This window comes from Schistocerca piceifrons, chromosome 8 (assembly GCF_021461385.2).
Source record: "Schistocerca piceifrons isolate TAMUIC-IGC-003096 chromosome 8, iqSchPice1.1, whole genome shotgun sequence".
Lineage (NCBI taxonomy): Eukaryota > Metazoa > Arthropoda > Insecta > Orthoptera > Acrididae > Schistocerca > Schistocerca piceifrons.
The window spans coordinates 170,750,375-170,763,720 of NC_060145.1; the positions used below are offsets into that span (position 1 = coordinate 170,750,375).

Sequence of the window (13,346 nt, forward strand, 5' to 3'; positions counted from 1 at the left end):
TATCCCACGAGTACAGCACATAGCGATGGTAAATCCTACAGCGATGGGAAAAATAATTTGACTATCTGCTTAATGGAACACCTTTGGAATGCAATACACATGCGAACCAGCGTGACATGCATTCCATGACTCGTTGGTTGGTTTCGGAAGGTATGTGGCTCCAGATGCCTTCGCGCATGCCATGCTGTTCACATAAATTACAGGTGGCTTGTGGGCACGGAAGTGACGCTCGATAACGTCGCCCAAAAACAGTTGCATCTAGTGATGATCAGTCGAATTTGGTGGCCAAGACATCTAAGTCAGTTCACTGTTATGCCCTTCTAACCACTGAGCAACGATTCGAGTCTTGTGAGACGAAATTTATCCTACGGGGAGATCCCATCACTCTCAGGAAATGTATAAAGCATAGAGGGATGCAAGTGGCTCGCAATAATTTTCTTGTCTACAGCTGCCACGGTGCTTGCGATTCCTATCAGAGGAGTGTGAATGTCCCCCATAAGGTAACACTGCTACCACCGGCCTGAGTCAGTTGGGTAATGCGTATTCGCCTGGATAACGGCATATCTCCTGGTTAGGTGGGTGGGGTGCTTGCCTCCCGTGCAGCGGGCCAGGGTTCGATTCCCGGCCGGGTTGGAGATTTTCTCGGATCGTGGACTGGGTGTTGTGTTGTTTTCATCATCATTTCAGCCACATCACTGGCGTGCAAGTCACCCATTATGGCTTCGGCTAAAATAAGACTTGCACTTGGCAGCTGAACTTCGCCAGACGGAGCCTCCCGGCCAACGATGCCATACGCTCATTTCCATTTTTTTTGTATACGACCATTGACCTGGCATAAAAAGGAACGTTATTTACCCACCTGGGCAACACGATTCCACTTATACATGGTCCGTAACTGGCGACGTCGTCAACATGGAAACAGGTGGGGCTCGTCTGCTGTGGAGCCACATGTTCAACAATTTGCGCTGAAAGGAGTTATCAGGAACACTTGTTCCTGCACTACCACTGTGCTGTGTCACCAGATTTTTAGATGTAGTCACCTATCCCGCTTAATAGAACCGCCGAGCCTCCGCTCTCCATGTTCAGTGATGAAGCATAGGCGACCAACAGGTTGTCGCTGACTCAAGGTTCTTCAAGGCAGCGTCAGGCAATAGTGGACCAATCTCGCCCGGTCCTATGGCCTTTGCAAAAGTCGCTTATGACAGAGAATTTAGCCCATTTGCTGCCGCTTTCTAAAATAATTTTGAAAATTAGGGGGCGCAAAATGACGAATTTTCAAAGCTCGAAAAGAATAATTGAAAAATGAACATAAAGGTAAGAATATGAGTGGTACGGAGGAATGAAACCAAGAGATACTTAAATTCATTCAAAATAACCTGAAGTAACACTGATACAAGGGAGCTATGATTACAGTAATACAGGATTGCAGCGAAGAATACAGACACGAACTGGGTGTTTTGTATGGTTGGATGCTGAATACGATAAGACATGATCTACCTGAATCAGTACGGATCTGATGGAAATGTAACATCAGTTACAACATTGTGTGTGTTGTGTATTGAACCGGGGACCTAGAAACGACGGAGAGGCTTCGTCCCGCCGTAACCCTCAGTGGTTCACAACCCTACAACATACCACCTCACCGCCGCCCCGCACCCAGGGTTATTGTGCGGTTCGGCCTCCAGTGGGGGAACGTCTCATATCAGACGAGTGTTTGCGTGGTAGGGTAATTATGGTGTACGCGTACGTGGAGACAGTGTTTGCGCAGTAATCGCCGACATAGTGTAACTGAGGCGAAATAAGGGGAACCAGCCCGCATTCGCCAAGGCAGATGGAAAACCGCCTTAAAAACCATCCACAGGCTGGCCGGTACACCGGACCTCGACACTAATCCGCCGGTCGTATTCGTTCTGGGGACCGGCACGCCTTCCCACCCGGGAAGTAGCGCGTAAGACCGGGCGGCTAGCCGGGCGGGCCAATTACAACATTACTCGTGGATGAACATGCGGGATAAAACTTAGTGAATAGCTGGAAGACAACAGTAACACAAATCAGTGGAGCTCTTTCTTGTGCTCGATTTTTGACAGCAAAGAGGTTTCTAGGGAGATGGAAGTACACTTTCAAAACGACAGCTGTTGTAAATTATATCTTAGGTAATTCCAAACAAATACTTCAAAATTTCAGTAAGACTGCATGGCCACATACCTTACGCCAATTTTGTAATCATGGAAGATGCCACATGAAATCCACGAAACACCCCTGAAATGAAGAAAAGAGCAAACAGTTAGCAAGTATGTATTATTTCCAACGGTCACAAGTGAAGCAATACAACAAAATGGAAATTTATGCGCTAGCAACATGTGAAGGCAATTTGTGAGCCGAGACTATGGAACTTGGAACTTTATTTCTGTGCATTATGGCTGCTAATTGTACTACATGTGTTTCATTAATCATTTGTAGTTGGACACTATAGTATTTAAATCGGCTATCGAGATTACGTGGGATATGTTATAAACAACGGCAGGTTCGGTAATTCTGAGGAGGGATCTTGATTTGTAGTTTACCCGTTCTGGTTTCACCCTTAGTTATTCGATAAAATGTGTACACGTAATTTTTATACTGGCGCAGAATGAAGTAACTGGGAAAGCTCATTTTGTTAAGAGCTTGTAGTTGCATTTTCTTATGATGTCGCTACGTGCAATCGAGAAGATTTAAATAATTTTCTTTTCGTTTTGTATAATGATCCATGAAACTGTATGAGGCGAAGAAACTTCGTCATCAAACTAGACACTAGGCAAATGAGGTTTGCTTTAAATACTCGCTGTAACGATCGTGAGCGTTAGTTACCTTTGAGACTGGATGTGGTTCAAATGGTTCAAATGGATCTGAGCACTATGGGACTTAACTTCTGAGGTCATCAGTCCCCTAGAACTTAGAACTACTTAAACATAACTAACATAAGGACATCACACACATCCATGCCCGAGGCAGGATTCGAACCTGCGACCGTAGCAGTCGCTCAGTTCCAGACTGTAGCGCCTAGAACCGCTCGGCCACTCCAAACGGCTGGATGTGGTGAGTTGACGTTAGTCAAGAATACCCTTAAAGTGACAAAGACGCCTTTATCAACCCACTATCAACAGCTCACTGAGTTTCAATGAGGTCGTGTAATAAGACAACGAGAATCCAGACCTTCCTTCTGTGATACTGCAGAAAGACTTGGCATGAATGTAATCACTGTATGTAATTGCAGGCAGTCGTGTTCACGAGAATGTACCGTCGCAAGATGAGCGGGCTACAGACATCCACATGGCACTACCAAGATGGAAGACCATCATGTTCAGCGTACGGCTCTAGCGAGTCGTACTACATTTGCAGCTGAATTAAGTAGCTGTTGGCACCACAGTGCCGCTGCGAACTGTTACAAATTGATTACTTCAAGGACAGCACCTACCCAGACGCCCAGTAGCGTGCATTCCACTGGCTCCAAACCAACTCCATTTGCAACTTCAGTGGTGCCAAGCGAGAGCTTCTGGAAGGACAGGTTGGAGATCTCTTGTGTTTTTTGATGAAAGCTGGTTCTGCCTTGGTGCCAGTGGTGATGGCCGAAAGTTGGTTAGAAGAAGACCATTTGAGGTCCTGCAACCAACCCGCCTGAGTCCTAGACACACTGATCCTACGCTTGAAGTTATCCCATGCAACCCTCACAGCAAACCGGTACGTCAGTCTGGTCATTTGACCTCTTTTGTTCCACTCATGAAAAGCATTCCAAGGGGTGTTTTCCAACAGAATAACGCCCGCCCTCATAACTGCTGTTGTAACCCAGTAAGCTCTACGGAATGTCGATATGTTACCTTGGCCCGCTGGATCATCAGATCTGTGTCAGGTGAAGCACAAAATGGACGTCATCGGACGCCAGCCCTAGCGTCATCAAAACCAACATTAGCCGTCCCTGTATTGACCGACCAAGGGCAACAGACATGGAACGCCATCCTACAAACTGACAGCCGGCACTTGTACAACGCCGTGCAGTGCAGGGATCGCATTCAACATTCTGATTCTGGTGGTTACACCAGTTATTGATGTACCAGCATTTCACATTTGTACTGGCTTATGTTGCACTTTAATGAACCTGTGATGTTTCAATAAAAATAAACATACAAAATTGAACGAATATTTGAATGAGAGTGAAAATGCTACAAAAATTCTTACAACGAACATCTCGACATGTCTTTGCGGAAAACAATGATCAAAAGCGTCAGACCCTTGGTGACGGCGATCATAGCGAGGAAAGTACTCGTACGTTAGGAACAGCAGTATTTATCGTAAGTTGCTAGAGCAACCAAGTGATTATGACTTATTTGGAGACTGAAAATCTACTGTATAGAAATCTACATGAATTCTGTGTTTGCTCGTACATTGACTTCGAGAGCTTCCTTTCTTCCTTGGTTCCAGTTAGTCACGGCTTACTATATGTCTTAAGGGTCCATAGCAGAGAAGCTATGAATTTACTAATTTCGAGTTTTCAGAGTGTTTTTAGCTTCCATCGAGAATCAGTACTGGGTCTAGGCTGCTTTAGTTAAAAGCGGAAGGGATTTTTTTTTTCAAATGAGCACAATCAACAGTACTTAAACGGACTTTATTATTTTGTGATCTTGTTGGTCGCTTCTTTGTGATCAGATGTGGCTGTATAAACACAGATGCAAATATCGCTAAAATATAACAAGTCTAAAACTCCCTTCGGAAGGTCTACATCACGACTGTGGACAAAAATGATCGAAATGATAATTAAATCAAGACCCTGTGCTGCCGACAAGCGTTAACATACATCAACGGGGACAGTTGATAAATGTGTATACCGACCAGGATTCGAACACGGGATCTCCTGCTTACATGACATTTGAGCCACCGAGGTCACAGAGCATACTGCGACTGCAGGGACTTATCCCTTGCACGCGCCCTGTGAGACCCACATTCCCAACTTAATGTCCACACACTACATTCAAAGTGCAAAACTCTTGAAAAAAAATTCAGTGCCATGACTAGCTTTTAAATGATCCATAGAAAACGTCGTTATTGGTTTTGTACACAAAGTTACGATTTTTCTATGATTTTGAATTTTCGTCTGTTTTTGAAATGTGTTAACATCCGAACAGATTGCCCTGTCATCTGTCATACAGGCTCAGTCTCTTCGCCTTGTCAATACCCTACCTCTCCTATGAGTTTCGTCTGTGAATATGCTTTCACTTACTCTACTCGTATATGACGAGAAGTATCCAGACACCCCTATGTAATGCGGAATTGATCGCTAGATACCACCAGAGGCGGAGCCGGCTGGTGACGCGGAGTATTGTGTTGTCAATAAGAAGCAAAAAATGAAATGAGCGTATGGTATCGTTGGCCGGGAGGCTCTATGCGGGAAGTTTGGCCGCCAATTGCAAGTCTTATTTCAGTCGACGCCACATTGAGCGACTTGCGCGCCGCTGATGAGGATGAAATGATGATGATGACAACACAACACCCAGTCCATTAACGGAGAAAATCTCCGACCAGGCCGGGAATCGAGTCCGAACCCTCCGCACTGGAGGCAAGCACGTTACCACCCAGCTAAGCAGGAGGACAATAAGAAGCAGTAACATCAGCGGGGTTGGTCAGGAGAGCTCGTTAACTTCGAACATGAATTCCTCATTAGATGTCACACGAGTAACAAATCAATCAGTGACATTTCGGTCCTTCTAAAGCTGCCCAAATTGGTTGTTAGTGGTGTGGTTCTGAAGCTTAAACGCGAAGGACAACCGCACCGAAACCAAGACCAGAGCGATCTGATGTACAGGTGGATAGGGACAGTGGAACATTAAAGAGGGTAATTGTAAAATATCGCATTAAATCAGCGGCAGGGAATCACTCGTGAGTTTCGAAGTGCTGACAGCTTTCCACATATCACAATGACTGTACGTAGCGAGTTAAAGAGGATGAAGCAGCTCCTTAAAGTCACACATTTCCCTAGTAACCTTTAAACTACACTTGAGGTGGTGTAGGGATCGATGTCATTGGACAGTCGATCACTCGAGTTATTAATCACTCTCTGCCTTGCGACAATCCGGTGGAAGGGTTTGGGCTCGGCCACTGCATGGAGAACGTTAACTGCAACCACGTTTAATGGCAACGCAGAAGTACGGAGTATATGCTTTTACGGCATGGGAGTGTTTTCCGTGTTTAGATTGAGTGGTCCCCTTGCTGCGCTTAAGAAAACGCTAAATACGGAAGGATATGAACACACTTTACAGGACTGAAGGACAACAACGTTCCGAAATGGGCTGGCATGCTGAGTCAACTAAATAAAACGCCTTTGGGATGATTTAGAACGTCTACTTCGTTCCATCCCATAACTTCTATCTCCATTATCTTCACTGGTTTCGGCTCTTGAGGAAAAATGGGCTGCCATTCCTCCAAAGACATTCAGACAGCTCACTGAAAGTTTCTCCAGAGAGAGTGCAAGCCGTCATAAAGTTCAAGGGTGGACACAAACCACAATAATATCCACTAATGCATTCGGATCGGTGCTGCTGGTGGTAGCGGTCATGTGTGCGTTCTGTGTGCTTGCGTGTGTCAATGGGTATGTGTTTTTCTTGAATGCTTTGGCCGGAAGCTATGATGAGTAAAAAGTCTTTTCGTTGCGTCTGTCTGCAAATTAACGGGTCATCTTTGAGGTGAGCAGCAATCTGTCCTTTTCCTAAATTTAGTTTTTGCAAAATCGTTTGAGAAAGAGTACAGAAATAACGTTCTACTCGTAAAGGCACTGCTGCCCCTTGAGTAGCAGGCTAACCAGCGTTCTCTGCGTGCACGCCTACGAGCGCACAGTTGCGCTGCACAGCTCGGCAAGTAATCACGCAGATTGTCGGCTTTCTTATTGATCTTACACTTACTCTCGGTGCAACTGGCCATTTCCTCAGCTGCTTCCTTAGTCACGCCGTCTGTCTGCTGATCGCATTGGACAGAACATAAGACATATCGTGTTGTCTGCACGTCGGCCCACCGCAGCGACAGCCTCAGTTGTGCTCCGAGCTGCGGCCACCTGTCAGATCTCGCTTGCGCTGCCCCGTCACGCACCTTGTTATCCTCCGGACCGCGCCGTCGCATGTGCTTTTTCATAAATAGCCCAGAGGAGAGTACTGTAGCAACATCCAGAGGGCAGTAAACAACAGCGGCCAAGTATTCCTTGACTTCGGGAAGGTAATCGATATAGTGCCGCAGTATTGACTAGTGCGCAAAATTCGAGTCTATGTAATATCGCACCAGCTATGTTGTTACATACAGGACATTCTAGCAAAAGGATCACAACAAGCATGTTTTAAAAGGAGAAACGGGGCAGTGGTGGGGTGGGGAGGGGGGGAGTGTCAAAAGTCAAATCGAAAATACCTCGTGCCTTTACCAAAGAAGTAACGTATGGGTGTTAATGTGCACGATACTGACTTAAGAATGATCTAGAGAAGATCGGCACCTCATCCGAATGGCACTGCACCGCATATCTGCGACCTCCTTGGCTCTGGCGCAACTGTGAAACAGTGTAACACATCGTACACTATAAGGACTGACAGTCCGACGTCGTTTATTGCTCCATGAATTACTTGCGCGTCGTTCACTTCTCCACCTATTTTTGGCGAAGATGCAGGAACGTGTTAGACGGTAGTGGTGAATAGAGTGGTGTCACTCGGGACAGGAATGGCATCAGAGAGTGTTTTCGGCCGAATCCATGTTCTGTTTGTTTGAAAATGATGGCCGCATTTTGGTTCGCCACAGACAGGAGGAGAGGCATCACAGTGACTGCATGTACACAAGACATACCGTGCCAATTCAAGGCCTTATGGTGTCAGGTGCTATTACGTACCACCAGAAATCACAGTTGCTGCGTGTCCAGGGCACTGTGACCAGTATGCCCTAAGTGAATGACGTTCTGTTACCCTTTCTGCACAACAACCCAGACACCATTTTTCAGCAAGATAATGCACGACCACGTTTGTGGTGTCACCGCCAGACACCACACTTGCTAGGTGGTAGTTTAAATCGGCCGCGGTCCATGTAGTACATGTCGGACCCGCGTGTCGCCACTGTGATCGCAGACCTAGCGCCACCACCAAGGCAGGTCTCGTGATACGAGAGTGGACTCGACCCCAGTTGTACGAGAACCAAGCTACCGCCCAGTTGTACGCGAACCTAGCTATCGCCCAGTTGTATGAAGCCTTTCTCTCTCATTAGCCGAGAGACATAATAGCCATCAGCTAAGTTAATGGCTACGAACTAGCAAGGAGCCAGTTGTATCAGTGCCTATAGCTTACGAGTATTCAAGAGAGATGTATTCCGAGGAATCAATAAAAGTTAAGTAAAAAGCATCTACATACTTTTCTTCTTATTCATTCATAAGTTTTTATGTTCCAGACTTCACGCCCGTCTGCTTTATGCCGTGCGTGCACTATCGGCCACAGCGTTAGTCTAGCTTTCTTTTTCAGCAATCAACTCCACGGTGTCGGTCCAGCTACCGACACTACAATTATTGGCGACGAGGGAAAAGGACCTTTTTCTGATTGCTTACATTTATTTCTGATTGCTTACATTTATTTGTGTCATGGCTTCGCCACATTCTCCAGATGTACTGTCCGAATTTTATCGCTTGCAGAATCAGCAGACGCAGGCGTTACTGGATGCCCTTGGACAGCTCGTCCAGGGTCAACGTGCGCTGCACACCGATGCGGCCGCCGCCGCTTCTTCGCTACCGCTGCCACTGAACGCTGTTGCACCTCCCTTTCAACCATACGTGGCAGCCGATGAGACCTGGCAAGAGTGGTCTCGTCAGTTCGCCTTTCACATGGCTGCCTACAGAATTCAAGGTAATGAGCGGCAGCCGTTTTTGCTTTCTTGTGTCGGTGTGTCCACATACCGTGTGATAGTGAAATTGTTTCCCCGCCGCGACGTAGCAACTTTGTCATACGAGGAAATTTTGTCTGCATTAGATGCCTATTTCAAAGAAACAGTTAATGTGGTTGCAAAACGATATACGTTTTTTCGTACAAAACGTACGGCCGGTCAAACTAATAGGGAGTGGGTAGCAACATTGCAAGGACTTACTAGGGACTGTGCCTTTGAATGTGACTGTGGTCTTTCTTATTCAGATACAATGGTGCGTGATGCAATTGCACAGAACGTTTCTGATGTTCGCATACGGGAGCAAATTTTGAAACTAGTTAATCCCTCCCTTCAACAAGTGATAGACATATTGGATAGACAGGACACACTTGACTGTGCTCAGGAATCTTTTGAAACTTCGCCAGCTGTGTGTAACATTAATCGGCCCGCCGGGCGCGCTCGCGCAACGCGGCCCGGTCAACTGCCCTCGCGGCCGTCCGCACGGCTGCCGCCGCGCGCTAAGCCAGGTGTGCCGCGCCAGCCCACAAATGTAGTGAAATCATGCCCGCGGTGTGCTACTAGACATTCGCGTGAACATTGCCCGTCACGCCAAGCTCTTTGCTTTTTCTGCAATAAGAAAGGACATGTTCAAAGTGTTTGCCAGAAAAAGCTCAGATCAGACAATCACAATCATTCCAGGCCCTTTGCTTCGCGCCGGAATCGAACCAAGGACACACAGGCTCGTGGACCTTCGCCTATGGACATTCATGTCGTTAATTCCACTTCGTCCAGTGACACTTTCTCTAACAGTGACTGTGATCGTCCCACAAAAACTGTGCGTCGACGTCGCCGGAAATCACGTCAATTAGCAAGTGATTCTGTACCAGTGTCTGTTCCAATTGCGCAAAACAGTCGCTCTTGTCGTCAGCAGGACAATAAACTTTTTGTGGACTTAGACTTTGAAGGCAAAGTGATACCATTCCAGCTCGATACCGGAGCTGCAGTTTCATTGCTCAATCACGACACATACAAACAACTGGGCGCACCTCCGTTGCGTGCCGCAAATGTTAAGCTAACTACATATTCCGGACAGAAAATTCCTGTGTTAGGACAGTGCAGCCTTCTTGCAACATTCAAGGGACAAACAAAACTTGTGTCATTTTACGTTCTTCGTTCTTCTTCTGCAGTGAACTTATTTGGTCTAGATTTATTTAAGTTGTTTAACATGTCTATTGTAAATCAGGTCCTATCAGTGAATCAGACTGTGCCTACAGACAGTGTTTCTCGGCTGTGTGACGAATTTGCAGACGTTTTTGCACCGGGCTTAGGTTGCGCTAAAAACTATGAAGCACATTTAGAACTGAAGGTAAACGCGCAACCGAAATTTTTCAGGGCGCGCAATGTTCCCCACGCATTGCGTGATGAGGTCGCAAGAACGTTACACGATCTCGAATCACAGGGTGTAATTGAACGTGTGCAAGCTTCTCTCTGGGCCTCACCCTTAGTAATTTTGCCAAAACCTTCCGGAAAATTGAGACTTTGCGTGGACTTCAAGGCCACAGTGAATCCACAGCTAGTGACTGCTACTTTTCCTTTGCCCCGCCCGGAAGATCTTTTTGCTAAACTGTGCCCGGGAAAATATTTTTCAAAGTTGGACCTAGCCGATGCGTACTTGCAAATACCGGTGGACGACGAATCCCAGCGCGTATTGGTGGTTAACACGCATCTTGGATTGTACCGCTTCAAAAGACTGCCATTCGGGTGTGCATCCGCCCCTGCCTTGTTTCAGCAATATTTACAAACTATTTGTGCGTCGGTCCCTACTGCAGCAAACTATCTGGACGATATCGTGATCTCCGGACAGACAGAAGAAGATCATCTTGCGAATTTACGAACATTATTTCAGGTCTTGCGGCAAAATGGTCTTCGCTTGAGGAAGGACAAATGTGTGTTTTTTGCTCGTGACTTACCATACCTGGGACATGTCATTAATGCCCAAGGCATACATCCGAGTCCAGAGCACCTCCGTGCCATACAAGACTTACCGTCCCCTAAAAATCTGAAACAGCTACAGAGTGTGTTGGGTAAAATTAATTATTACCATAATTATGTGCGCAATGCCTCTTCCATTTCAGCTCCGCTTCATCGCTTACGCCGTAAAGGTGTTCCGTTCGTCTGGACGACGGAATGTGAACGCGCCTTTCGCCAGTTGAAATCGGCGTTGCTTTCTAATACTTGCCTTACGCCTTTCGATCCCCAGAAACCCCTTTTGTTGATGGTAGATGCATCGGATTTCGGGATCGGTGCTGTGCTTGCGCACAAAGTTGGCTCACATGATCGCCCTATTGCCTTTGCGTCCAAATTGCTCTCGTCTGCGCAAAGAAATTATTCACGGATAGAGAAAGAAGCTTTGGCTCTCGTGTTTGGTGTTACTAAGTTCCATGATTTCTTGTATGGTCGTCACTTTACCATCATCACAGACCACAAACCTTTGACATCGCTTTTTCATCCGACCAAGCCTGTACCTCCACGTACAGCGCAGAAATTCATTCGCTGGTCTATTTTCCTCTCGCAGTACCGCTACGATATCTTGTATCGGTCCACTGCTAAGCACGGAAACGCCGATGCGTTGTCCCGTTTGCCTGTTGCTGAGGATAAAGCATTCGATTCTTCCGAACTTGCTTGCATGTTCATTGATTCGGAAACCGATGAAGTGGTCGAATCGTTTCCGATTGATTTTCGTCGTGTCGCTACAGCCACAGCTGCTGACCCTATCCTTGCTACTGTTTTACGTTTTGTTGCTACGCAATGGCCTTTGTCAAAGTCTCGGATCGAGGATCCGTTGGTTCGCCGATTTTTTGCTCACAAGGAGAGACTTTTTGTTCGACGTGGTGTTTTGTTGTTGCGTTCTGATACTGATCAGTCCAGAGTCGTGGTCCCACGTTCGTTACAGTCCTCTGTTTTACGGCTTCTTCACCAAGGACATTGGGGTATAGTGCGAACGAAACAACTTGCTCGTCAGCACTGTACTTGGTTCGGAATCGATGCTGCGATTACGAATATGTGTTCTTCGTGCCCGGCGTGTGCCGAACAACAGTCCGCACCGCCGCGGAAAGTCTTTGCGTGGCCCAAAGCCACTTCCCCTTGGCAACGCTTGCACATTGATTTTGCTGGTCCATTCTGGAGTGCTCGATGGTTGGTTCTGGTCGACGCCTTCAGTAATTTTCCTTTTGTTGTCCGGATGTCTTCCACGACGTCCTCCGCCACCATCCAAGCGTTGTCTGCTATCTTTTGCATTGAAGGTCTTCCGCAGACTATTGTTTCCGACAATGGCCCACAATTCATGTCCGCAGAATTCCAGTCTTTCTGCCAGGCCAATGGTATTCAACATCTGACATCCGCGCCGTTTTCGCCTCAGTCCAACGGTGCCGCTGAACGATTGGTCCGGACTTTCAAGTCACAGATGTTAAAATTGAAAGAGTCGCATTCTCGGGAGGACGCATTGTTGCTCTTTTTGTCTTCGTATCGCTCTCAGCCCCGAGATGGTCGCTCGCCGGCTGAGTTGCTCCACGGTCGTCCTCATCGCACCTTGATGTCTTTGCTGCATCCGCCGCATCAGGTTCCTGTGCAGCGGCAGACTCCTGCTTTTGCTCCAGGCGACGTTGTATTTTATCGCCACTATCGCGGTTCACGGCGTTGGCTCGCAGGGCGCATTCTTCGCTGCCTCGGCCGCGCGATGTATTTGGTTTTGGGGGCCTCTGGTGAGGTGCGTCGGCATCTCAATCAGCTGCGCCTCTGTCGTCGCTCGGGTTCTGCCGCTCCCCGTCTGCTTTCAGCGACGGTGCCGTCCGGTCAGCGCCCTGGGGACCCATCTACTGGCTCGCCTCATCCCCAGGTGTTACCGACGATGCCTTCCATTTTGCCCCATGGCGACGCGCCGCCGCCGCCGCAGCAGCAGCAGCAGCAGCAGCCGCCGCCGCCGCCGACCGCATTCGACGCTTCGTTGCAGCCGCCAAGCGCCTCCCAGGGTCACGCGCCGCCGATCGCTTCCCGTGACCAGCTGTCCTCCGCCATGGAACGCCCGCCCGATCCGGACCACATGACGTCATCGCGCGTCGGCTACCCCGACGCTATGGAGGTTGACCCTTCGGTCCCTCCTGTTTCTTTACGGGCGCATACACCGCATGTTGACGTGCACCCTGGACTAGTTTTGCAGGCGTTTCCTAGCTCCCCTCGGACCGGATGGCCGGGTGCGGGTGGCACAGCCTCGCCTGTTGTTAGGCTCCCCACCTCATCGCATACGTCAACATGTGGTCCTCCCCACGGCGGGCGGAAGCCTTATTACACGACCGTTCGCCGATTTGCGGGGGAGGAATGTGGTGTCACCGCCAGACACCACACTTGCTAGGTGGTAGTTTAAATCGGCCGCGGTCCATGTAGTACAT

General features: G+C 47.9%; 1 long non-coding RNA gene across 1 annotated transcript in view; it reads right to left on the reverse strand.

Annotated features, from left to right (window-relative positions):
* LOC124711976 overlaps positions 1 to 13,346 on the reverse strand; it is a 611,250-nt gene that overhangs the window by 410,999 nt on the left and 186,905 nt on the right. The window contains exon 2 of the long non-coding RNA XR_007005552.1: positions 2,206 to 2,259. This is a non-coding gene — a long non-coding RNA (uncharacterized LOC124711976). The remainder of the gene's footprint in view (positions 1 to 2,205; positions 2,260 to 13,346) is intronic.